Here is a 27,890-nt window from a genome sequence, read left to right as displayed (position 1 = left end):
GTAGCGTAAATTACTAACTGCTCCATGGTTTTAAATTGTTCCTCTTAGTTTAGTGTGCCATGAACAAGTCTTCAACTGTTTTAAAGCATCATTTAAAACTTTCACTTAGGCTTTGTCTACACCAGGGGTTCTCAACCTTTTTCTTTCTGAGGGCCGCCCCGAAACATGTTTTTTAAAACTCCACGGCCCACCTGTGCCATAATTGGTTTTCTGCATATGACAGTTAGGGGGCGACATTAAGAGGTAGCAAGCTGGGCAATTGCCCAGGGCCCCATGCCACAGGGGGCACCGTGAAGCTAAGTTCCTCAGGCTTCTGCCTCAGCCCTAGGTGGCAGGCCTCAGGGCCCCAGGCTTCAGCCGCATGCAGTGGAACTTTGGCTTTCTGCCCTGAGCCACAGCAAGTCTAATACTGGTCCTGCTTGGCAGACCCCCTGAAACCTGTTCATGACCCCTGGTCTACACTACAAACTTTAGTTGATGCAAGTTACATTGGCATAAAGCCACTACAATTAGTATATCACTTGTGCATGTGAATACTTGGGTCCTTATGTCAGCACTGGGCATGCTCACCAGGAGCGCTTTTGTCAATGCACAGTGTGGTGCACCATGGGTAGGGACCCCAGTGTGCAACCTGCCACAATCCAGCACACTGTCTTTTGGGAAATTTTGGCAATGCATGATGGGGCAGAAATGAGTTATTCAGGGGTGACTGGGAGCAAGGAATCAACTTCCTAGTGTGCAACTGTCTCCATCCCATAATTCATATATATCCCATAAGTGTTGTGCTTTTTAAAAATGTCTTACAGACCCTCCTCGCTGTCCGCCGTCTCTGACAGAAGCACGGAGCCTGCATAGCACTGCACTATTGTCATAAGTGTTGCAAGCACAGGACTTACGATCCTCCAGTATTTGCAGAGTCGTAAGAAGAACTGAATCAGTGGGGGGAACATGACAGTTTGCTTGGAGGACAGATTGCTGAGGGTCATAGTGAGAACCAGTTCACGGTTGTTGGTGATGTTCACAGAGCCTCTGCAACCCACCTTGCCATGGAGTACATCAACAGAAAGGGCTACTTTTCTATGGTTATGCAAGTGCTGGTGGATCATCGGTGATGCTTCACCAACATCAGTGTTGGCTGGTCAGGGAAGGTGAATGATGCTCGCATCTCTAAGAACATAGGACTGTTCAGAAAGCTGTAAGCAGGGACTTCCTTTCCTGACTCATGGATTGCCATTGGTGATGTTGAAATACCAATAGTAATCCTGAGGGACACACCTACCCCTTTCTCCTCTGGTTCATGAAACCAGCCACTTTAACAACACTAAGGAAGATCAACCACCAGCCAAGCAGTTGCAGAATGACAGTTGAATGCGCTTTTGGTAGTTTGAAGGGACACTAGCATTGTTTACTCACAAGACTGGATTTCAGTGAAAAAAACATTCCAATGGTTATAGCTGCCTACTGTGTCTTGCATAATAGCTTTGAAGCAAAGGGGGGAAAATTGTTGCCAGAGTGGAGGTGGAGCAGCTGTTTGCTGAGTTTGAAAAACCAGACACAAGGGCTATTAGAAACAGGGACACTGGAACAGTTTTTATAGTGGGGGTGATGAGATCCTTTGAACCAAACTGTATACCTTGTATATAATGAAAACCACTTCAAGCCAGGGGCAGCACACCTAGTTCCAGTACCTATGATTGAAAGAGCTCAACACAAAGCTATATAGCTCAGGGAGGCTTTGAAAGGGCTCTTTAAAGGTGAGCCACAGTAATGTGTTATGGTGTATTGTGCTCCACCCGGCTCTGCTGTTTTGGGGCATGCTAGGAATTGTGTGGTGTTTGGTGTACGTCTCTGAATATAACAGTCAGCCCGCATTTTAATTTTGCAGTGATTGCTGAACATTTATGATTACTACACTGTTTGTCACTGATCCTATGAATTGTGTCACACTGTACAGTAACAAGAAGTGGGTGCTTTCAGAACTGCTATGCACTCAACTTGATGATCACTTTAGATAAGCTATTACCAGCAGGACAGTGGGGTGGGAGGAGGTATTGTTTCATGATCTCTGTGTGTATATAAAGTCTGCTGCAGTTTCCACGGCATGCATCCGATGAAGTGAGCTGTAGCTCACGAAAGCTCATGCTCAAATAAATTGGTTAGTCTCTAAGGTGCCACAAGTACTCCTTTTCTTTTTTCAGTTGCTGTATGTGAAGCTGGGGTTGTCCTTCATGTCCCCTGGTGTGGAGTGGTAGGAGTAAGAATGTGGCCCCCAATGACCCATAGAATGTTGAGGGGTGGTTTAGGGAGGTGCTCTAATGGAGTTCTCCATGGATTGCAAAGGGAGGTGAGCCCGTGATTGTTGAACCTGTAGGCCCACAAGAGTCTGTAGCATCTCTGTTTGTTTGCTGCCAGAAAAACCCTGATGCATCTCCCTCTCCTTTTCCTGCTGGGACTCTGGGACCTGTCTGCTTTTCCTTCTCCACTCTGTCTGCAGTGTTCACCCTCTCGGCCCTTTGCTCACAATCTAATGCAGCACTGGCTTGCAGGATCTCATTGAACATGTCAGTATTCTTTCTCCTCTTCATCTGGCTGAAGTGTTTCACAGGTGTGGAGGGAGAACCTTTCAGGTTTGCAACAGCAGCAGCTGCAGAGAAAACACCCAGAAGGTAGCATTGTCCAGTATAGTCAGTGAAAAGTGAACATTAAGATTCAGAATGTCCTTTCCTTACTTCCCTAAAGTTATAAATAAGACATTTAGTGAAACGTCTGCTTTGAAGTGCATGTGCATGGCACTACTCACAGTATAAACTATAGTGAGTATGGCCTACAAGGAGTGAGGAAAATGAGGAGGCAATTGCTCAGCTGTATGAAACAATGACTGTAGGGCAATGGCACTGAACACTGGCACCATTTTCCACAAGCGGTGGTGATTTTAGCTGATATCTCACTCCTGAGGGTAACAGGCACAGAGAGCATAGCTGTTGCTAGCACCTGAAGCTGCCTAGGCTTGTATGTTGCAATCCTGTGTACTGCAATGGTGCCGGCCAAAGTTATTGCTGACTGGCAAGGGAAGTGTTCTACTGTGGAGGAAGAAATAAGGCAGTCATCTCTAGAAACCTTTGGGAGAGGATTACAGGGTACTTCCATATAAGTTTTTCATTGAGATTTCTTAGGAGGATTCAAGGGACATCCCTGTGTACATAAACTGCTTCACATGCCCTCCCCCTTGCCTAACTCGGCTGGGAATGAAAAACAGATAACGATGCTACTATGAGTAAATTAATGAAAAGTCAGTAGCTGTCCTGTTAAGTTGGGGATGCCGTCAGTACATCATTGTCATTGGAAATATAAGTACACACTTACCCGAGGTTCATTCTCCTGCATTGAGCTTGCCTATGCTTGATTGCTGGGACTGACAGGACTGTGGTGAAGTCTCAAACAGGTCCTGGCTCGCAGTATAGCTGGATCCTTTGGTCACATGTCCCCCATTTTGCACCTCATCCTCACTGTTCATGCCAGGGGCCTGAGACTTGGGCTCCTTGAAGGTGTCCAGTGTGGTAGTGGAGTCTCCGCCAAGCAGGACATGTGGCTCTTTGCAAAAGCGGCAGGTCTGCAGCATGCCTCTGATATGCCTGACACAGTTCCTTTGCTTTTTCACGGCACTGCTGCTGGTCCCTCTCGTACCCCTTCTCCTGCATCCCCTGTGCAATCTGCTCTTAGATGTCTGCTTTCTACAGCTGTTCTGGAGCTGTGCTTGCACAGCTTCTTCTCTCCACAGGTCCAGAAGATCCAGTATCTCCGGACTACTCCAAGCCAGAGTTTGTACACAGTACGGTCAGCTTGGCAGTCGCACACACTAGTAGAGAGCTGCTAGGTGTGCTTGCCAAGCTGCACAGTCAGGAACATAAAAAATTCGCAGGGCTTTAAAGGGGAGGGAGGCCTTCCGGTCTCTATGACTCCTGGACAGTGATGGTCACAGTTGTGTCCAGAGCGGTAAGTGTCAGGCAGTATGGGACAGCAGCTGGAGGACTGTTAGGGTCAGCATAAGTGATACAGTGTTGACACTCATGCTGTCTTGATCTTGCTATATCTACCATGGCTTATCACTGCATTGTGAAAGAAATGTGAAAGGAACAGACTGGGTGTTGCTTTGGGTACTACATGCCTTTACTGCATCATACTTGGCAAATCTGCCTGGTTTTTGATATGGCATCAACTAAATTCTGGGCAATTGTCTTTAAAGCCAGAGATATTTCAGCATTTATGGGGAAGGTAGGATGTCCCAGATTCAGTTGCCTCCACATCTGTATGAAATTACGGTTAGGGCAGCTCCTTCAGTCAATTTTTGGTGAAACAAGCCTGATGCTGTTTGAACCCTGGAGAGAATAGCCCCTTGGTATATGCCTTCCATTTATGGCTATTACTTTTCATGGTTACTACAGAGAATAAGGGGAGAGAAGGCTGTCCTAATCCTACTGACTACAACCTTTTCAAGGAGAAGTTGGCCCTGAAAATGATGGCCAGTCCTTCGTTGCTCCTGCACAGACCAGATCTCTTGGGAGCAGATTTGGCGTTGCAATTTGTTGATTCTCTTTCTGACATCATAGCTACTGAGAGGCAAAGACTAAGAGAAAAGTTACTCCCAACAAGTAGTAAGTAACACTTAATTGAAATATAAGGAAGGCTGGACTCCTTTAGTTTCTTTTGCATCTGAAAGATTTTTCAACTACTGGTGACATCTCTGTTGGTTTTTTGAAGAAAAGTACCATTAAGCCAGGGGATAGTCATTTTAGGTTACTACTGCCACTATTGTAGGCCTTAGTGACAGCATTAAGGGATTGTCAGAGGGACTGAAGGGCGTCTACGCTTGATTTTTTTTTTTTTTTTTGTCCATAATTTTCCACTATTGCTACCACTTTTTCAGCTCCATTAGTTGTAGCAATGAGGAGAGCTCCAGTATAGACATGGGTCCAGGCAGCTCTTCGCATTTTAAGCCCCTTTTCACATCTCCCTCTGCTCAGAGGAGATCTATGTGATATAGTGCTCAAAACAGCAATGGCCACTAGCACTCCCACCATTGCTGCAACTAGGGAAGCTGGGTCAGTGCAATAAGGGGAAATCTGAGGCGTCGGGGTGGGGAAATCCTAGCATGCAGAGGCCTTTTTGTCTCCTAGGAATGTAAAGGAAGTAATGCTTTACTTTCTGGTACTAGATGTGTTATTTATAAAAGTAAGAGTTTAGTATATTAGGAAAACTTAGAAGTTGATTTCCATCTCTATCAAAAATGTGGATGCTGGAGGTTTTCTACTTCCTAAGCTCTGAATTAACTCCTTCAGGCTGTCTGTCTGTGCCAATGGTACTCAGAATGGGGAGCTTTGTGCCAAGGAGGAGTTCTGTGTATATGTTTCATGTGTTGGGTAATGCTACTTTGCATTTATAATAGAATCTTCCATCCAAGGATCTTTAAGCATTTAAAACACATTAATGAAGTTTAATCTTACAACAGTCTGATAACATCATGCCTGTTTTACAGGTAAGGAAATAGACACTTTCAAAATTGTGGAAAGGCTTATTGTAACCCTTGGCAAGTCACTTAGATCCACACTTTCAAAAAGAGGCCACTATGGTTTTTTTGGTATGTGTTTGTTTTTCTTCCCAAACTTGAGATAACTTGGGTCTGGTTTTCAGAACACCCAAAACCCCAGTTGAAGTCAGTGGAAGCTGTGTGTGCACAGCCCTTCTGAAAATTAGGCCTAATGTGTTTCAATATGGTCACCCAAAATCTGTGGCATCTTGAAAATGTGGACCTAAATGACTTGCAAAAGGTCACACCAAGTCTGTGGCAGAGTGCAGGGTAGAAAGAGCCACTTTCTTCCACTAAGATGTGTGTGACCTTCTAGGTGCCAAAGACATTTCTCTGAAGGTGGCTGACAGATGTTCATACTCTGAAAGGAATACTACTTCCAATAAGGAAGAGAGAATAGGTAGCTGAAACCACTGTCACTTGCCATTTCCTGTCTGGTGGAAGAAATATAACTCTTTGGGCTGCAGTGGAGCACCAAGTTGCAGAAGCAAAACTCCACAAGGTGCCCACACAATTGTTCAGTATTACTGGAGTAATTGTTGGTTGTTAATACATGTGATTTACCTTGTAGTGAATGTGCCAAAGAAACTAATGTGGGTAGCCACATTAATGTAATTGAATTTTTTACCTCTCTTTTGTGATGGTCACTGCTGATAAGCAAAAGATAAATGGTTTTTATTTATTCCATTAATAATTAAGTACAGAAGGCAAGAAGGCTTAATCTCTTAAATTGGTACGCTGATGAATCAATGCTTCCTCTGCTCCTTTTAAGATTTTCTCAGTATTTACTAGTTGTATAGTGTGAGAAAATAAGAAGGGCTCCCTTTTAAATGAAGAACTAAAATGTCTGTGGCTCAGATGGAAGATGCTTAAGTGGTAATTAGGTTATTGAGAAGTGCCTGGATGTTCCTTGGTACTGCAGGACGGCTGATGCATGAAAAATCAAATGCATATCAGTTACTTTGCAATCCAGTAAAAGTAATCATTTAGGATTTCCCTTTGTTTTTAACTGTGACATAGTAATTTAAAACTGACTGAGTCTCTAAACTAAATCTCCTCTGGGGATATCTGAGTGAAGGACTAGTTAAATGGGGTGTTTGTGTGATTTCGGAATCATTTTGTTGTGAATAAGATAGTACAGGTCATTTGAGTGTTTAGGGGTTTTGTGCTTTTTGGATGCTGCTTCAGTGAGCTGAACACTGTGATATGTGCAGATTTAGTATTTATCAACTTGGGTTTGGCCCTGCGAAGCATTCTCTCTTCCCCTCTATTCCTTTGATTCCAATAAAGCGGAGCACATATTGTCTTGCATCAGATATGTTCGTGTTAGTTGGTGAGGGATGACAAGGTCATGTGCTTGTAGGGTAAAGAAAGGAAAAAATCACATACTTGAGCTTCCCCCCCAAGGTATTAAAAGTTGCAATGATATACATGGTTTCATTTCCATTCATGTAGGTATGCATGTGATGCTACAGTGCTGCTTCTGAAATTGGTACTATTACATTATTAATATTACTGATCATATCAAGAAAGTGTCTTGCATTTAATATAGGAAGAAGAAGGTTCACTTGCCCCATATGAAAAACTCAAATTGGATCTAAAGATGCCATAAAAATTTTAAAGGGACAAGGTCAGATTGAAAATAATGTATTTTTAAAATACAAATTCTCTTACCTGTATTACTAAAATCATTTTAGCCTGTTAAAAGTGAGGCGGTTTTAAACATTTGGATTACTTATGATTTTTACCACTGCATGCTGTTTGTCCAAGCTGAGAAAAGTAAAGAAAGTAAACAAAGGTAATGGACTGTTTCTAGCCATTTTCATTTCTTAGCTTCTTTGCACTAATAGGAAATTCGGTGCTTGCCTTGTAAACACGATAGAGAAATATTTACTTCCAAAAAGTTTTTGTCTCTTTTTTAAGCTATGAAGATTTTTATGTACGGAACCATGCTGAAATGGTAAAGCACAGTAAGTTGATATAAAATTGATTGATAATCTTACCAGTATATCATCTTGCTTCTTTGCCACTTTAGTTAGTTTTCACTTTTTAAACTTAAAATTGAAACTCTGTTAAATTCCATTATTAAAAGTTATATCAAAAACAAAAGTTGCAAAGAAGTTAGGAGATCAGGAGTCAAGGTTGGACATGCAACCTTAAATTGGCCCCCTGTTAGGTACATGTTAAATGTCTTTAAAAACATGATTACAAGGTATATTTTGCCCACTGTATCTCTCCCTCATTCAGTACACAGGAATGGACAATGCTCGATGAATGAGTAGCTATTCAATATTTTGTTTTCATCATTCAGTGTGTTACCACATGCCTTATTTAGACACATGCATATCAGCCAAACACTGCACTGAACACAGAATTATTAATTTACATAATCTTCCTTTCCTAATTTCTTCATGGTCTTTTTTTATAGTGCTTATCACAGTAGCATATAAGTGCTAGAAACAAGGAAACTGACTGTATAAGAGGGGGAGAGACACTCCCATGATTTGGAAAAGGGATGTGTAGTTGGTGGTGGTCTTGGACTATGACTAATGCTCAAAAGTGGTGAGGAAACTGAGGCAGGGAAATGCATATAGGTGTTTTGCAGTGTGGATTTGATTTAAATCATGATTTACATCACTAGTCAGGAAGACTCGATTTAATCATGGATTTCTACATAAAAATGCATTCTTGTTGGTTGTTATAACCTTAATACATATTCTTCACAACTCAGAGATAGATGTAGGTTTCATTTTGAGAAGGTTCACACTATAGTGATTTTTTAAGTGATTTATTTTGAAAACTTTTCAGATTAGTTTTACAGCTATATCAGAAAATGAATGATTGTTTGGTTATTTCATTTACCAAAGGTAATTGAAGCAGATAGTTCACCTCCCAATGACTTCATAAATATCTCCTATTCAACAGGTTATTAATTAATATTTGGAGGATTTTCTTGCCATGCTGTATTAGGAGGAGAACATCACCAGACAGACGTTTAAATTGTTTTATTTAACTAAAACAACGTGTTATATTCTGGATTTTTTTTTCAACAGCAAACATAATATTTTAACAAAACAACATATGAATTTTTTGAATTTAGTTAAACAAGTATTTTAAAATCAGGTTTGTTTTTGTTAAATCTTGTTTTTAACTAAAATAGTTAGATAAAATATTTTTTTAAAAAACCCAAAAAGTAAATTGACTATATCAGCCAGGTCAACATGAGAAACTTAAAATATTGGCTTCTGTAGCTAGCTCAGTTGTCTTCACCTTCATTTTCCTGTTTGTTCATAATCTGGAAAAGAAAAACAAGCTTTCCTGCTTTTTCAGGTCCCAAACGATTTCTCAATTTGGAATGAATTAGTCCAAAGGAAGAAAATATTCTTTCTACACGGGCAGAAGAAGCTACTGCTGTTAAAAGTGAGATTATCTCTTCAACAGTCTCTGAATCCAAGTGCTTAAGTGACTTCCACTAGTTCACTGGTGTGACTTTCTTTAAAACATCATCAGCAAACATCTATTTCTTGAGTGGTTCACCCTTAGCACTGAAGTTTATTATAGTTGGCATTATGGGGGGATGACTGCTGGATGTCCATGTCATAGCCAGCTCTTCTTCTTCAGCAGTTAAGGTTTGACCCTGGTGCTGAGTATTGAGAGTATCTGCAAGAAAATGAGCTGGAGATAGTGCTTGTCCCATTCGTTTTTTTAATGCTTGTAATTTAACTCCGTCGTTGCATATTTCTCTTTTTAAGATATTACTCAGTTCCTTCCAGATTTCAACAGCATCAGCAGTAAACCAGCTATTTCCCTGCATTTTGTTCAAGGCTACAGAAATAGGCTTCAGGGGACTCAGCATGTGTTCAGCGTTTCTCTTAAGCCCAATGTTGAGAACTTTGGCTGTGACAGTGCCATCTATTTTTTTTCATGATTTTGTTCACGAACTGTCATCAGATTAGGCCAGTTCTTGATCTAGTGCGCAAAACAAGTCCACGACTGAGTTCCATTGCACGTCTTGTGGGAGAGTTAGCTTGGTTCCTCCCACTTTTTTCAGAGCAACTGCTGCAAAGTGGTTGTTATGGAAGTATTTTGCAATTTCAACATTAGTCTTTATCTCTGGAACACTGAAGTCTTTGGCTAGGAGGTGTATCAAATGAGTACTGCAACCATATGTTGTTAGCTTGGGACTCTCTTCTAAATAAATTCTTCTAATCTTGGGTACATTTGCAGCATTGTCTGTGACCAAGCTGCGTACTAGACATTTTGAATTTTTTTTCCACAGTTTGTTATAGCTTTTACTGCTACTTCATGTAAGTATTCTGCTGTGTGTGCATTTCCTGATGTATCAGTTGTTTCTGTAAGGAAGACATTCCCTTCTTTTGTTGTCACACAAACACATACAACAGGATAATTGTGGACATTGCGCAACCCATCAAGACTCAGGTTAACAATGTCACCCTCTAGACCTTTTGCATACTGCTCAATTTCTCTTTCATTTGCTTGCGACATCTGCTCTGTTGGGTGGACTGTATCCTGGTCTTAATGACTGAACCAGGTTAATGAAGTGTGGGTTCTCAATCATACGGAAAGGAGAATTTATTGCATAAACAAACCGGGCAATTTTTTTCATCAATTACCTCTTTTTGTAATCTGATGGTTCTTATCACAAATTTACCTATGGTTGTTTCTGGATGACGGATTTTTTTTTTCTTTTTGCTACAGGTGATTTACTGTGGCTATGTGACCTACATGATGTGACTGAAACACTATCATTGGCAAATAACTCTGAAACTATAGAAAATGGTGGTGATCTTGATGGTGGATAGCCTTCAGAATCCTGTATGTTGAGGATGGATTTTCCTATTATTTAATTATTATTACCGTACTGCTCATTTAGTATTACTCATTGCATTCGCTGACACTCAGTACTACTTTAAGGTGAAATTGTAAAAGGAAGATCTGCCTATTTCAGCTATTTATTTTATCACAACTGCATCTAAAATGATAGAACCATAGAGTAACAACTATATTTTTTGCTCAAACATGAGAATTCAAGAATAGTCTAAAAGGAAGACAGGCTGTCCTTAAGAAAGAAGTATGAAATAAAAAAGTTTACCAACCTGAAGATCCTGCATGTTCAGACATGTTCTTTTCATCATCTTCAATGCAGCTTCCTCCTGAGAAGGAACACTTCTCATGATGTTGTTTCATTCGGGCAGCCAGGCCTTGCATTTCTTTGTTGCGCTGTTTGCATTTTGCACTCATGTCTGTCTTACCCACAGGTAGAGGAACTTCATTAAAATATTCCCAAACTGGGTCTCTTTTACAGCCTGCTGCCGTTATAGGTTTTCCCTTCTAGTGAGAGAATGGCATGGTAGATCTCAAATCAATGAAGGCTATGCTCGGAAAGACCTCAAGACTTCTGGAATATGCTGCTCAAACGTTTCACTTTTGATTTCTACTGTTTGTCCCTCCCTTCTTACATTTATCTCCAGACTTCTTCTCCTTGTGCAGATCTGTTCCGCCCCCAATGATCTTCTGTTCATTGAACTTTTTGAAATTTAGCACTTTTAGAGAGAGGTAAGGGGTTGACTCTGTGTATACACATTTGCAGAGGGACAATAGGGTTGAGGTCTGTTATTTCTCACCTATTTATTTATTTATTTAAAACCATTTTTACTGTTAACAAGCATGTTATCTCTGGAGACACAAATCCACACTTTGAGAACTGCAAAACTAAGCATCTCTGAGGTATCTTCAAGACTGAGCACTGAGTCCTATTGGGTAGATAGAAAGATGAACCTAAATAATCTATACAGAAGCCCCTGGAACCCCATAAAATGGGGTCCGTAATCCATGAATTATTGGAACTCATTTACAAACATTTCCTTAAACATTACATGAATATATTGTCTCATAATATAGAATTAGAATTTGTAATTCCTATTCCATGATGAGATAGCTTTGAGATACATTATATCTTAATTAAAATGATCTTTAGATAGGTTTTTTCTTCAAAAAGCATTTTATCAAAAAAATCCGATTTCTTTAAAATTTTTTTTTTAAATAATTGGTTTTTATCCACCCTGGTGTTTTGTCTAGGTCTGTATGTGTCTATATTTGGAGGGGATCACCCATGTGCCTTTTGTTGTCCCTGAAAAAATTCACCAAAATTTGAACGGCAACCTTAAGTTGGCTCCTTTGTGCATTTTAATAATCTTTAATTGCATGATCCCATACTATGTTATCCACACAATCCCTGCCTCATTCAGTGCACAGGATGGACCTTGCTCTGCCCATAAGTCGAGGTTGTGTTGTAAATGAAGCTGCTGTCTGTAGGACCCCTTTTTCATTTGTTTGCTGAAGTTGGAAGGTATGTAGTGAATGAGGTGGAGAACTGGAAGAAGAAAGGTTTGTTTCATGGTTAAGGCAGTTGAATGCCAATCTGGAGAACTGGATTCTATCCATGCCTCTGCCATAGAGTTCCTATGTGATGCTGGGCAAGTCATGTAAACAAAAATTTTCATTGGTGTCCACTGTGTGTTGCTCATTTCTGGCTACCCAACTTGAGACATCTATGGAGAAGTGCTGAGTGCTTGTAACTGCAGCTAAAGTCAGTGGGAGCTCTGGTCTGAATTTATGAAGTTCTATACAATGCTAAATATTCTGAAAAATCTGGTCCTAGGCATCTCAGATTGGGCACCTGAAATTAGAGGATACTTTTGACAATTTTGGCTTTAATCTCCATGCGTCAATTCCCCATCTGTTAAATTGGGAGGAACTAAGATACTGTGATGCGTATTGACAGGTTTCAGAGTAACAGCCGTGTTAGTCTGTATTCGCAAAAAGAAAAGGAGTACTTGTGGCACCTTAGAGACTAACCAATATTTGAGCATAAGCTTTCGTGAGCTACAGCTCACTTCATTGGAGCTGTAGCTCACGAAAGCTTATGCTCAAATAAATTGGTTAGTCTCTAAGGTGCCACAAGTACTCCTTTTCTTTTTGTGATGCGTATGACATTGCAGGGAATTTGTCTGTACAATTTATGAATTCTGGTTAATATTGTGAAGTTGTTGTTATGAAATGCTATGTCTCTGTGTACCCACCAGGGCTGACAAGGCTTTAAGCATGTCCTTTGCAGACAGGGTACTATGGTGGGTCATTAATGACTGCCTGTTCAGGGTGAAGCACCTTGGGACAGTGGGTTAGCTGGTTGGGGCCTAGAAGTAGCTACTTCTTCCCACTTGTCCTGCAGACAGTGGGGAATGGAGAGTGGAAAGAAGGAAAAAAAATAATAAAGGTGACAAAGCAGGTATTTAGAAAGGATTCATGGGAAAGACTCAGGGAACCACCCAAGAAGCATTGGGTAGGACAGGGGAAGGCAGGAGACAGAGCAGCCAAGGTGAGAGAAGGAGAGCTAGGAAGAGAAGGCTCCATATTTGAGAAGATAAGTGATGCCCTACAGCAGAAGCAAGGTAGATTAAAAAAAAACAATTAGAAACAAAGATTTTTTTAATTTAAATTAGATATTTTAATTACAATTTTTCTTTTTTAAAAATAAACCTATTAAATTTAAATTTGAAATTAGTAAGACTTAACATAGGTTGTAAAGTTTACTGTAATCTATTAAAATAATTTAAATAATGAAAATAATATTTTTTGTAGTACATATTTGCTGCTGAAGTTTTAAACAAAGTCACACCAGTTCAGAGATGTGAAGCTCACTTATTAAACACTGGAAACAGAATTTGTTAAAATGCTAAACCAGCTTTTGACAGCAGTAGCCACTTCTGTAGGTTCAGAAAGAATACTGTATTCATTTCAGTTTATTCAACTAGTTCAGTTCAGTGACAGTTTCATTCAAAGTTAAGAAACCAGTTGGGAGTTGAAAAAGTAGGACTAAATAACTCCTGCTTGCTTGGATGCATGGGCAACCTTTAATGCTTGACTTTGCAACCTTAGTATTCTTTTAATGTAACTTTTTTTTAAAAAATGTAATTGACAATATATGTTATGAAATGAGTAAATCACTCTCCCTCTGTATGTTGGTCTCCAAATCTGAAACTTTTATTGAGACAGCAAAAAATCTCAGATGTCACTGCAAAGAGTATGTTATAAATATCTAGATAAATATAGTAAAAAGCTTTTTTTGGATCATGTTTCTTTCTCTTGGTGGTGGGGAAGGGGTAAATAAAATAATTGATGTGTGCACTGTTAGCTGTCACCCAGGTTTCATGTGTGGTATCTCTCCTTTGGCATGCATATAGCAGCAGCACATTTAGCACCTCGCCCACAGCATCCACCTCCTGATAGCAAAACTTGCCAATAGAAAAGCATTCAGCACTTCATTATTTCTACAACCTGAGTGCATTTGCAAATTAATTGATGTGTGGGAGGAAAGGCATCTGCTTTGTAAAAACCTTTAACTATTGCAGTAAAACTAGAAATAAAATTGGTTGTCTATAGTACGCTGATATGTGGTTACAGGTAGTGTGGCCTCCAGGATAATTTTAGGTTTCAGAGTAGCAGCTGTGTTAGTCTGTATTCGCAAAAAGAAAAGGAATACTTGTGGCACCTCAGAGACTAACCAATGTATTAGTCTGTGAGGTGCCACAAGAACTCCTTTTCTCCAGGATAATGGGGCAACTTGATGCCTTTTTCTCCGGTCATTACTGACTTGGGTGCTCACTTTCTTTAATACTGCATTCTGTCATTTGAAACACACATTGTTTGCTAAATAGAAACCTTGAAAGCAAATGGCAGACTAGATATAACACACTTTTTTTTCAGAGTAGCAGCTGTGTTAGTCTGTATCCGCAAAAAGAAAAGGAGTACTTGTGGCACCTATAAATTTGTTAGTCTCTACGGTGCCACGAGTACTCCCTTTTTTTTTTTTACACTTTTTTTTTGTATAGCTAGTGGTTTCTTATATGTTGCTTACTCAGCACTAAGCCAGATTTTCATTAGACCTATGAATGACTCCTAATTTTAAAGGCTCCTAATCTTGTGGGTTAATTGTGTTACCCTATAATACCATTATAATTTCCCATGGAAAATAATATAAAGCATGTTCCATTTGTGTACTCATAAAAATCATTAGTACTTGCAGAAAGTCTTGAATAGTAGAGGGAAAAAACAAACTGTTCTGATTCCCTCCCACAAAAGGTGGTGGTGACTGTCTTCTATTTCTGTTTGTTTAGTGTCTTGAACTATACCCATTGCTATGGTATCTGAGCTCTTTACATATAAGATACTGGTAACTTCAGTCAACTAGTGAATGAATATTGAGTAAGCACTTCTTAGCTTAAATTGTACTCTACTGTATTTCCTCACTCTTTCTAGCTTCTCTGATCAGTTAATTCACCCAAGTGTTGCAGATAAGGGTAAGAATATGTGATCTCTTCTCAGAAGTAAGGATTACGTAATCCATAGCTGTTACTCATTATGCTGTGGTAAAAGAAATCTGTGCAATGAAAGAGGTTTTGCAAAGCAAATGGCTTTATTACACCAGTTCAGACTACTGTACTTTTTGGATTTGGTTGTAAAACATCTCTGTGCTTTTTGCACTCCCTAGTCTGAGTGTGATATTTTAACAGATGGACAGCTAATTTTTTTATAATCCAGTCCCGTCCTTTCAAATGAGGAGAAGAGATTCTTATTTGTTTAACTTGCTGCTGTTAAGAAAACCTCATCTATATAAAGTAGCATGTTGTGCACTTAGGTCTTGGGATTTGAGAATTTAATATAGCTATGCAGTTAAGCAATGGAGTTTTTTTTCACAATCACGATTTCGTACTATAATCTTTCTGCAAGTGTAATGTCAGCTATGCTTGCACACTTATTTCAAACCTCATTAAAGCATCATTTCCTTGTTTAGTTTTTAGATTTGTGTGCTTAATCATGGAGCAGGCACGTTGTTCAAACCTGTTTATTTTTGTTTGGGGGCACATATTAACTTGTTTCCTTTTTCTTTTGTCATCCTGAGTTATCAGGATTCTTATTAAATATCCTAACTTTTCAATTAAGAGTTATTTCCAAATTTAATTAACCCCGAATGGAAGGTAGGAACTGCCTTTTCACTTACGTTCAGGTTTCCTGGTCACACTTTTATATGTTCCATCCTCTGACTATTACAGAGTTTGTAAATAGTTTTGAAATGCCAGTTTGTGATATATGGGCCTCTTTAACATTTCTTTGATTTATGTGCAGCCCGGTGGGGAAAAAGCAAAGGAAGCAAATTATGCTGGGAAAAATGTTACCAAGCTTCACTTTTTTCAGTTTTAGTTAAAAACTACACTTTTATCAATCAAACCTGATGGATTTTGTTTTCCTTTCTAAAAGCATTCATAACTTAACTCTTTGAAGGCTTGAGAAATTTTTGGCCAAGATTTTCAAAAGTGACTACTGATATTTTGGGTGCCCAATTTTGAGGCACCTTTGAATGGCCTATCTTTTAGAGCTGGGTTCTTAGCACTTTTTGAAAATAAAGGCCCTTTATGTCATTTCAGTTAGGGCCTCTAAAAATTGAGGCACCCCAAATCACTGTGTACTCCTGAGTATCTTGGCCACATGTTTCTCCCAGTGTGTACAGTCTAGATTAGTTTTGCACAGACTTTATTGTATAAAAGTAAATTTTAATCCTCAGAAGTTTAGATTGAAAATGGATTAAAATGAGTTTTCATTAGAATGTATCCAAATAATGAGTTTTGCAGTTTTATAATCTGTTCTCTCGAATTCTAGTCATTAATGTCCTAATTAAGTGCAAAGCATTACTTTTTCTCATGTCGGAAGGCCTGTTTCAGTGCAAAGGTACAACATATCCTGGAATTCGTGAAAGTCAGTCTTGCTGTCGGCTTGAAAGTCTGCGTAAAAACGGATTGATATCAGCCATGACCAGCACCATGGACTCAGCATGAAGAAAAATGATCTCATGGCACAAAGATATAAAAAGATTCACCTGCATGGCATTGTTCTTACATATAACCAGATGAATCCTGGAGTTGTGAACTCTCTCCAGTAAGTCACAGTTCTACACTTTACTTGCTGATAAATGGATGTGGATGCTGAATCCAGCTTTTATTCCTGAAGTCATCTTAATTTTTCATGAATTTCAAGAGATTGTATTGCCATTATTATGTCCCAGGCTGTCTCATCCAAAGGAAGAAGCATGGAACACATTGGAAGTGAGAAGGATACTTAAAATATACAAGGTAACCCATAAGTAGGGCAACGATTTTGTCACTGAGGTCAAGGAAACCATGAGTAGCAGAGACCTCCATGACTTGTGTCCCCCGCCCGTGACCTGTCCATGGCTTTTACTAATAATATGCATAAGAAAAATTTAGCCTTACCCATAAGTCTAAGGAACTCTGCCATCAAATGTAAGAAAGCATCAACATCTTTTCATCTCAAGATGAATGTCTCTGGAGTATAGAAGCTATAAAGCAGAGCTGTTTGGAGCATGTTTTCTGAAACTACTAGAGGTGTCTTAGGGAGAGGCAGAGAAATTTGTGCTCCATATGAAAAAATATGCTGGGCAGCCACGTGGTCATCCATATGCGTGTTTGGCCAAAGGGTGCTACACTCAATAGTACTTCAGTGAACTCCAACATATTCTCTCTAAATATTCATGTACATAGGTTGCATCCTAATAACCTGTTTATTATTTCCACTCTGAAGTAAAGACTGATGGTGATCCCATTATAGGACCTGTCCGTATTGAAGAATAAAAAAAGTAATGTTTACCTGAAAATTTCATTTACTCAAGAAGTGGAAGTCTACAAATGTAACCTATAGTGATATAAGTGAATCCAGAAAAAAACAGGTTTCAGAGTAACAGCCGTGTTAGTCTGTATTCGCAAAAAGAAAAGGAGTACTTGTGGCACCTTAGAGACTAACCAATTTATTAGAGTATAAGCTTTCGTGAGCTACAGCTCACTTCATCAGATGCATATCGTGGAAACTGCAGCAGACTTTATATATACACAGAGAATATGAAACAATACCTCCTCCCACCCCACTGTCCTGCTGGTAATAGCTTATCTAAAGTGATCATCAGGTGGGCCATTTCCAGCACAAATCCAGGTTTTCTCACCCTCCACCCCCCCACACAAATTCACTCTCCTGCTGGTGATAGCCCATCCAAAGTGACAACTCTTTACACAATGTGCATGACAATCAAGTTGGGCTATTTCCTGCACAAATCCAGGTTTTCTCACATCCCCCCACCCCCATACACACACAAACTCACTATCCTGCTGGTAATAGCTCATCCAAACTGACCACTCTTCAAGTTTAAATCCAAGTTAAACCAGAACATCTGGGGGGGGGGGGGGTAGGAAAAAACAAGAGGAAACAGGCTACCTTGCATAATGACTTAGCCACTCCCAGTCTCTATTTAAGCCTAAATTAATAGTATCCAATTTGCAAATGAATTCCAATTCAGCAGTTTCTCGCTGGAGTCTGGATTTGAAGTTTTTTTGTTTTAAGATAGCGACCTTCATGTCTGTGATTGCGTGACCAGAGAGATTGAAGTGTTCTCCGACTGGTTTATGAATGTTATAATTCTTGACATCTGATTTGTGTCCATTTATTCTTTTACGTAGAGACTGTCCAGTTTGACCAGTGTACATGGCAGAGGGGCATTGCTGGCACATGATGGCATATATCACATTGGTGGATGTGCAGGTGAACGAGCCTCTGATAGTGTGGCTGATGTTATTAGGCCCTGTGATGGTGTCCCCTGAATAGATATGTGGGCACAATTGGCAACGGGCTTTGTTGCAAGGATAAGTTCCTGGGTTAGTGGTTCTGTTGTGTGGTATGTGGTTGTTGGTGAGTATTTGCTTCAGGTTGCGGGGCTGTCTGTAGGCAAGGACTGGCCTGTCTCCCAAGATTTGTGAGAGTGTTGGGTCATCCTTTAGGATAGGTTGTAGATCCTTAATAATGCGTTGGAGGGGTTTTAGTTGGGGGCTGAAGGTGATGGCTAGTGGCGTTCTGTTATTTTCTTTGTTAGGCCTGTCCTGTAGTAGGTAACTTCTGGGAACTCTTCTGGCTCTATCAATCTGTTTCTTTACTTCTGCAGGTGGGTATTGTAGTTGTAAGAAAGCTTGACAGAGATCTTGTAGGTGTTTGTCTCTGTCTGAGGGGTTGGAGCAAATGCGGTTGTATCGCAGAGCTTGGCTGTAGACGATGGATCGTGTGGTGTGGTCAGGGTGAAAGCTGGAGGCATGCAGGTAGGAATAGCGGTCAGTAGGTTTCCGGTATAGGGTGGTGTTTATGTGACCATTGTTTATTAGCACTGTAGTGTCCAGGAAGTGGATCTCTTGTGTGGACTGGACCAGGCTGAGGTTGGTGGCGGGATGGAAATTGTTGAAATCATGGTGGAATTCCTCAAGGGCTTGAGCCAGGTGCTTAAATACGGTTAAAAATCTGACCTATGAAGATTGTCCTTTCAGGTGAAAATGGGATGCAAACTGGCCCCCCCCTTTTTTTGCCCCCCCTTCATGAAAATGGTTTGTGTGCTGTAATGATGGAGTCCTCCTGGAAGGTTGCAGATCATAGTATACTGCTTAACTGCTGCGTTGAGGTTAATGCAGCTAGACATTTTAATATAAATAGTTGATTTCAGCCCTTCTTCGCAGCACACCATTTATGAAGTTTCTTCAGATTTTCTGTCTTCCAAGGACATCAAAATCTCCTTGTTACCAAGACAGAAAACCATTCTTTATACCTCCACAGCTGCCACCTGAGCCTGTGACTTCAAAGATTAATTCTAGGGCTTTGGAAAATGTTTATCTTGGTCTTTCAGGACATAAGAGAAGAGTCTTCAGTTCTAAGTTCCAGTGGCTTTTTAAGGGACCGTAGTAGCAATGAAGGTTGATGCTAATTGTATCCTTATCCAGTTTTAACAACCTGTTTTCTCTGCTACAGATCCTTTTTTCCCCTTCAAGAAGAATCCCTTTGTTAAAAAGGGAACATGGCTTTTCTTTGTGTATGAATGATTTTTAGCTCAGCAGATAGTAGGGTTATCCATTAAGAATAACATACAAATATAAACGTACCATGTATAAAAGTAAGCAATTAAAAATGGTACCATTTTGAATCTAAAACCAATATGAAATATGATCACTTGCATATTTAGCTAAGAAGTGGTGGATGTGACACCGTCTGTACCAACTAAATGTACTCAGGTTCACAGATTTCTTCTTCTTTCCTTTATTGCTGAATATGTTTCTAGACCAGTGGTTCCCAAACTTTAACAACCTGTGAACCCCTTTCACTAAAAAGTTAAGTCTCACAAACCCCCTCTTAAAAATGAATATTCCAGGGATTTTCTCCTTTACCTGAGTATAAATGATAAAAGCAGTGATCTTGGAAATATAACATTTGTTTTTCTGACATGCTTATTACACACTATTTATTATTATTATTTATCATGACAGTATTTTTATAAATTATAAAAACGGCAACTCTCTTACAAGATCTCACGTTCGTAGCTTGTATCACTTTGAATAAGCCTGTTATAAGACAAGGCTCCTACGTTTCATCAAGGAGTATCAGATGTGAAACAGCATGAAGGGATTTAAGAAGCCAACTCAGAGTTCCTCCTACACAAGCATTCAGGTCTTGAGCAGTCCAGGCAAACAATGTACGTTACAACAAAGCTTAAACTTGTTCTTTGTAATAATTTTGAAAACAACACTAGCTGCCTATTTAATTTAAAAACAGCAAAAAAAATCCAGCTTTCTTTCCATTTCTTATAAGGAATCTTGAAGTTTAAATCTACTCAGTGTGATAGATATGCTTGCTTTGATCTGTTTAGCCTTTGGAAGTCCAGGGGCTCCAGGCTGTTGGCCCCGTGCTGCCCGGGGTCCCTATGGAGAGCTCTGTCCGCCATTAGGAAATTTTTTCCCGGGAACCCACTGTAACATTTTGCGAACCCCCGGGGGTTCCCGAACCCCAGTTTGGGAACCACTGCTCTAGCCCATCCCTTGAATTCTGGAGGTGATTGTGGTAGCTTCACTTCACTTTTTTTGCACTTGTGACCCTCCAGGGATTCTTCTTTATGCCACTGGATTGTACCTGTGTTTCTAGGTAAGTATCAGTTTAGTTTCTTGACAACTTGACAGTTTTGAGAACTGCATGATTTTTTTCAGAACAATTTCAGAGATGCATATGGGGGCTAAAATATGGGGTATCGCCACATGCAGTTTACATATTATATAAATGTAACTATAGTGGCTTGGGCCAAGAAAAAGGTGCGTTCAGCAACGCCGCAGGGAAACTCTCTTCCATCCTTGGGGCACCTGTTCCAACCCTTTCCACCCCCAGTAAACTTACACACACCAGAACAGTACAATGAATGGAGACAAACAACAGGGGGATAAGATAGGGAGAGCGGTAAAACAAGGTTTACATCCAACACGAGGACCTACAGGCCCACAATATGAAAATATAGACATCGAACAATGCATCTAGAATCAGAGTTCAGGAATCCTGGGTAAAGTTCTTGTCCAGCAGCGAGTCTTGGGTGCTCCTGGTCATCTTCGGCAGCAGTAAATTTTCCCCAACAAACCCCTCCAGTGCCCTCTTTTGTCACTCTGTACAAACCTACACAGAGCGAAAATCTCCCCACTTAACTAGCTACAGCCTCCCTCCTTACTCCCCGTGCAAAGTCACAAGCTCTAGTACTCCATAGTTCCATACAGCTTTGGTGACAGTGATACTGGGTCTGGATCTGGTTTGTCCTCACAGTGCTTCTTCTCGCTTCCGTCCTGGGACGTCCCAGGTCAGCTGCTCTGTCCCTCCTGGGCTTCAGGCTGGTTCTCTACTGCTTCAGTGTGTGAGGTTCGTGCGCGCGTACACTCTCTCTCTCTCCTCTCCTCTCCTCTTCCTGGAATAACCAGCAATTCCTCTGCCTGTGTATGAACTTTTAAAGGGGTCATGCTCTCTAAACACCAAAGGGGTAACATAAATATTAGGGGCAAAGAGTCCTGTGGCACCTTATAGACTAACAGATGTATTGGAACATAAGCTTTCGTGGGTGAATACCCACTTCTTTGGATGTGTGTAAATATTAGGTTTCTTTAAACTAGAGAATAGTGTGATTTTGATATAGTCTCTTCAGGTTGAAATGATCCCAAAGTGCAGTTAAATTTTACCAATATAATGACCAAGTAGATTTCAAAACACTTTACAAACCTGCATGATCAGCAGTGTCTCTTGCACAGACTTGGATACTGCAACCTTTTTTATTAGGGGCAGAATGGGGATGGAAAGTTGATCTGGATAATGGGCCTATTACCAACGCTTTCAGGAAAGTGCGATGGATTTGTTAACTTCTACCTGGACATAAACCAGAGACCAGCAGAGGAGTCTTTGGTGTAATATCTCATATGAAGGACAGAACCTTTATTGGTCCAGCATTCTTAGGGTGATGTTGCAATTTTAGTATTTGGGTAGGAGCCTAACTTTGGAAGCCTACCTAAATATATGGACTCTATCACCATCCTTTATGAGCCCCTCACAGTAACCTAGTCAAGAAGGGGAAATATTATCCCCTTTGTATGCTCTTAAACGCTCTGTAAAAGAAGTATTTAATAGAGCTGAGGACTGAATCCAGACCACCGATCCAGTGCCTTAAATGAAAGGCCAGTAGCGGCTAAGGAACTTCTCTTGTTGTTCACCACCATAGTGACTTTTTATATAAGGTTTTTGTTACTTTATATAAGTTTTTTTCAGTCTCTTCAAAAACTTGCTCCAGGTGAATTATTGCGGAGATTAAAATCCAAAATGTTCCAATTACAGCTCATCAGGAGGAGCTTGTACTACTTCAATTAGCATGAAGCAAGTTCTTAATTGTTTTTATTTTATTATTTTTTCTTTAAACATACCTGCCTGATCCCATTAGACTGAAAATAAAGAGACATTTCAGTCAACAATTAAATATTGGCATATCGGGACGAAATGATACTGGAATTCCTTTGCTAATCTAATTAGCTTTTGTAATAGGAATATACTGTTTTATTTGGTTTTGCAAGTCGCCCATTTCTTTCACTACAGTGGGTTATGAAGTTATGTTGCCCCTCAATTTTCCCCTTCTTTCCAACATCTTAACCCGTCTCTGAAAGTAGTAAGGAAGGACAAGGTTGATAAGTTCGCTGATTTAGAATCAGGAGTTCCATACTGAATTTTTTTTGTTTTTTAAAAGAAAATATGAGACAAAACTACACTTGAAGGCTGCAGTCTGACATTAATTAAAACAGCACTTACAGCATAAGTATTGTGCTTAGAGAGAATGGAATGAAATAGACATAATGGAGAGAAATTCTAAAATAAACAATGTTTAAAAACAACACAGACTGAGAAAGACACAAACTTTGTTTTCCTAGCGTGCCATTTCAGAGAGCATTTTCCAATCTGCCAGTCTTGGGAAAGGACCCACTCAACTCTCTTCTGCAGGCCTGGGGAGCAAATGTAGGTCTCTTTAGAATGTTCCATGACACTATGCATATGGCTTCAGTACAAATAGAAGCCGTTACATGGACGAGATTTTAATAGTAGTGCCAGCTCTTTAAAAGAGGACAACTGTAATACTGGGATTTGAAGGAAGAAAAGTAATGGGATAACAGTTCTATTACCCCCACAGGTGGGGTACAATACTTGTTGCTTAGGCATCCTAGTGAGTTGGAAGGAGTGTGGGGAATATAGTTAAAAAAAGAAAAGAAAAGGAGAACAAAGTGTTCTAACTGAGTTGGAAATCTAGAACAAATACATGATGTCTGGCTTTCCTGTTAATTGGAAGGCCGGAAACCTAGTTCAGCAAGAGAAAATAAATAAGTAAATAAATTGGAGAACCTGCTCTTTTGGTCTGTTGATGCTGTTTTGACCAAGTTGAGAATTCAGCTATACTAAAATGATCAAACATTGTTTAGAATTTTTTTTTCCAAACTGGCCTCATTATCTGAGATACTCTTTTAAAAGCGTATCAATTAAAGTAATGTAACTTCTCTCTTGCCTGCGTTCGTCTGCAAAGATGAAACCGAGGGAGTGTTCTGTTGGCTTGCTCATAGCTGGGTTCAAAAGAACTACTACAGCTTTATCATAATAAACTCCCTTGTTAGCTGAAAGGGAGAAGTATTTTAATGAGGGGCAAAGTACTGTGCATCTTAAAAGGAGAGAAATGTGCATGTTTTTGCTAATGTTATAGTGGTCTTAGAAAGTCCTGTGATGGATAAGGATCTGTCATTGCTTCCAGGAAGCCCCTATTCTCAGGGCGGTTGGAACCAGATACTTTTTAAAACAACTCCCTCTTGCTTCCCTCTCACCCCCACTGCCAAAAGCACTTTATTTAAAATATGATATACATATATGTTCCTGTAATATTTAAAATTAAGATTTTGGAAAAAGTCACCTTGGGGTTATAAGAACGAACACACATGAGCTTTCTGTTTTTAAACATTTTTTTTTGAAGCAAAGTAATTACTCAAAAAATAATTCTAAGGATTGTTAATATGTCAATTTATTGCACACAGTGAACTGACATGATCAAATGCTCCAGGTGTTTTTTCAGTTTCTGCAAGCTAAATAATATCTTCAGTAAGTGGAGTGTAATGGCTTGTTTTGTCAGCAGTCAACACAAACAAAAGGCCATTTGATATGATCCTAATGGTAAACCTTTGACTGCCAGAACCTGGGACTGGACAATAGGGAATGGCTCACTGGCTAATTGCCCTATTCTGGTCATTCCTCCTGAAGCATCTGGCTCCGGCCACGTCAGAAGACAGGGTATTGCGCTAGATGGACCATTAGTGTGACCCTATTTGGCCAAACTTATGTTCTTAGTATTTCACTGGTGGTAAAGAGGTTAGCTTCTCACCAGCCAGTTGGATTTCCCCAAAACTGAAAGTTACATGGATGAGTTGCTGTAATAGTGCTTTTGAATGATGGGGAATCCTGAGTGGCTGATGTGATGATGATTTTTAATGCTGTCCAATATGTCAACATTCAGGTACAACAGGTAACTTACATATTTAATCTGACAGCTGTTGCACACATTTAGCTGGCAAAATGCTAAACGGTAACTGTCAACAGCAGCTTGAGGGTGGTGATCACTGAAAATATCAGAATACAAGAAATTTCTGGCAGTCTAGCCATAGCATCTGATTTCTGGGACTGTTTTTATTGAAACAGTATGGTTACATTTGGAGAAATATGATATCGGTACGTATGCAAAATACCTTTAATGAAATATTTAGAGCGTCTGTGACTAATCCGTTCGAGTCACATCTTTGATGTAACAAGTTAAGTAACTCATGAGACGGCTTATTGGTCTACTCCTTCAAGGTGCTCAGCCTCCATTGAAATTAATGAGTTGAAAGCACTCCACATCTCACAGTAAATGCTGAGCGCTGATTGGACCCTAAGGGATCAGGTTGTACCATTGTTTCCTGAGGAGTGAAGGCAGAAATCTTTTCAGTCACGTGACAAACTCTCTGAATGATGCTCAGAAGGAGTGAATGGACCAAGTCATAGACTTCTTGAACTGGTTTCATTCCTCTCCCTATTTGTATTGAATCCATTCTTGACCTATGTCTTCTGTTAAACATCCCAGGCTGGCTTGAGCTACAGAAGCCAAATATTTTTTCACCATCCAGAAGATAGTGATTTGGCTTTTAAACCGAGTAAAACTAATAGCAAGTATTTTACAGTTTATTAATGTGAAGGCTATGATTCTCTCAATATTTTGTTTTTAAGTAATACTAATAATTACTATTTATACTAGTGTTTCAAAGCACTTCCCCCCCCCCCCAAGAAATGCTGGAAGTATGCCAACAGAGGTGTTTGTGGCCTGTATCACCTATATAGTAGTAATACTGAGAGCAAAATAAAGGCGTTGAACTATTGCATGCCAGAGTGAACAAGTAGAGACAGGCAAAGCAGTAAAACAATGGAGTAATACTATGTGAAATTATATATATTTGCACTGTCTTAAATATTATCTCAGCCGGTCATTAAAGACAGCCTCATTACCTAATTCTAATATGTTGTGAATCTCATGTCTTTCTTAAATGTAATTTTCCTGGAGTCAGGCAATTGCAAGAGAATCTCATATTTCTTTAGAGAATTTCTAGCCCTCATGGCTGCATAAAACTCTTGACAGCACCTTAAAGGCACAGAGACCACAAGGCAAATAAACGAACCCCACAAATTTTTTAAGTAAATAAACCTGATTTTTTTTAAAAGGTCTGACTCCTGACCTTTGAATAGTTGGGGTTGACAATACTGGTTGTATATCCCATCTGTAGGATAATTCCGATACAGGAAATTTCTGATGATAGAATGACTAGCAGTTTTTTAATTAGCTCCTATAATAACTGTACTGTAATAATTTCGTGCTGGGAATAAGGGACTTTCTAAAAAGCCCATGAAACCAGAATAATAGAAAGGGTAACTGCAGATGGAGTAACAGAACAGAAAACCTAGAATAACCAGATATGATGAAAAGGTGTATTCCCTTCCCCCAGTCCTTTATTCTGCTCACATTTGACCATGCCATAAAATGAACATATTATCCTGAAAAGTAGAGAACTATTATCGACCTTTCCGTCGTCCTTTTTGAAACAAGAGTTGCTCTCGTGAACATTAGGAGATAAATGTGTGCATTGTAAAGTGTACATTTTATGTGTATATACCACATTATGCATTAAATCTCATGCCTGTATTTGTAAATAGTAATAAATCTGAATTACCCTTTAGCCTTGGTTCTGTTTTTCAGACCTGTGACTAAGGAAACATTTTCCCAGTCTTTTTGGTTCAAAAATGCATTGTGTACAATACAGTATGTAATGCTTAAATAATGTATAAATGATATTGGACAGGAGTTTCCTATCAGTTTTATTAACTTTGACCCTTTCTCTCATTATAAAGATTTAAAAAAAAAAAAAATTTATGGGCCCTTATAGATTTTTGACAGTTGGGTCTGTGTTCCTGGAAGTGTAGAATGGGGTGGGTGGGGGTGTGTGTGTGTGTACACAATAAACAAAAAGTCACTGAATTACTGGGAGTCAGCATTCAAGGACATAGTTTGTTTTCTGGAATACTAATTTTTTAAAAAGGGTACATACTTTTCTTGTACCTGGCCCCTAAGTGTGAAATATACCAGGAGGTCTCCGAATAGGTATCACATTTTAAAATGGTAATATTAAGAGTTCATCTGTAATAGTACTATTTTTTGCTCTCTCTTTTGAGCAGGTGGCCAAAATGATGTCATTTGGGTAAAATACCAGTCATGCCACTCTGCACAGTGAGCATAACTCTTCCAGAGTAGTGTCAGCAGAGACAAAATGGCTGAGTTTGCACTGATCATAATAAGATGCAATGAAGAAAAGGGAAGGGAATGTTCCTAGAGCCAGGAAGGGGTCTCCTGCCAAGCTGTCTTTCCCTTTAATTCCATAAAATACTGTGCATGTTGCACTCATTGCAAATTCTGGTAGTGGAGATAGAAAACTAAGCCTCTGACATTTTGAAACATTGTCTTTCAAACTTGTAGTGTCCCTTTCGTTCATTGATTTCCCATTTAAGAAATTTGTAGGAGAAAAACAAATTTGAGCAAAATTCATTGGTCTAAGATGAGTTGTTAGAGCAATATGATACCCCTCCCTTTCCCTAGCTGAGAGTAGTTCTGCTTTTATTAAGAGTGCTATACATCTTTGTCTGTGTCATAGTGCTCTATAAATCACATGGCAAATCGACCAAGTAAATCAGGAAGCTGTTAAAAAAGCAATAAGGATGCTCTGAACACTGACATGTAAGTCTTATTGGCTCACTGGATAGCTTCATTCATTTTTAGAGTAATTTTCAAGGAGATAATTTTAATTGGTTTTGTTTCTTTCATTTTCAGTCACAACACTGTAGAACGGTGGTGTGTAAGTGGATTTTATTTTCTGAACATTGTTAGGTTATGGCGAGGAACCTATGACATTCTTATGTGGTGGTCATGGGATTAGTTTCCCTCAATTGTAAAATAGCTGACCTTTTCAAAACAAATGTATAGACACTTTGACAAAACACTGATATAGGGCTACAGATATGGAAAGAATTCCACTTGGCTAACATTGGATAAATATCTGGTGCTTTTTACTTCAGAATCTGGGGTAGGGTGAACCTCCATTGAGCAGGATGTTTTAAGAAGTGTTAAGGTTAATTTGTAACTTATCGATTTCATAATTTGATTTCACCATAAAGACACCAGTACGTCTATCTGAGAATGAGCTCAGTAAAATTGTCTTCCATGTTCACATACATC

The 27,890-nt window shown here is 39.5% G+C and overlaps 1 protein-coding gene across 1 annotated transcript in view; it reads left to right on the top strand.

Moving 5' to 3' along the window:
• The window catches only part of MED27 (mediator complex subunit 27), a 178,613-nt gene that overhangs the window by 38,194 nt on the left and 112,529 nt on the right, over positions 1–27,890 (top strand). The gene's annotated exons all lie outside the window — the stretch shown is intronic.

This window comes from Lepidochelys olivacea (assembly GCF_965140295.1).
Source record: "Lepidochelys olivacea isolate rLepOli2 genome assembly, chromosome: 16".
Lineage (NCBI taxonomy): Eukaryota > Metazoa > Chordata > Testudines > Cheloniidae > Lepidochelys > Lepidochelys olivacea.
The sequence above is the reverse complement of the archived record's forward strand: the minus strand, read 5'-3'. Positions and strand labels throughout refer to the sequence as shown.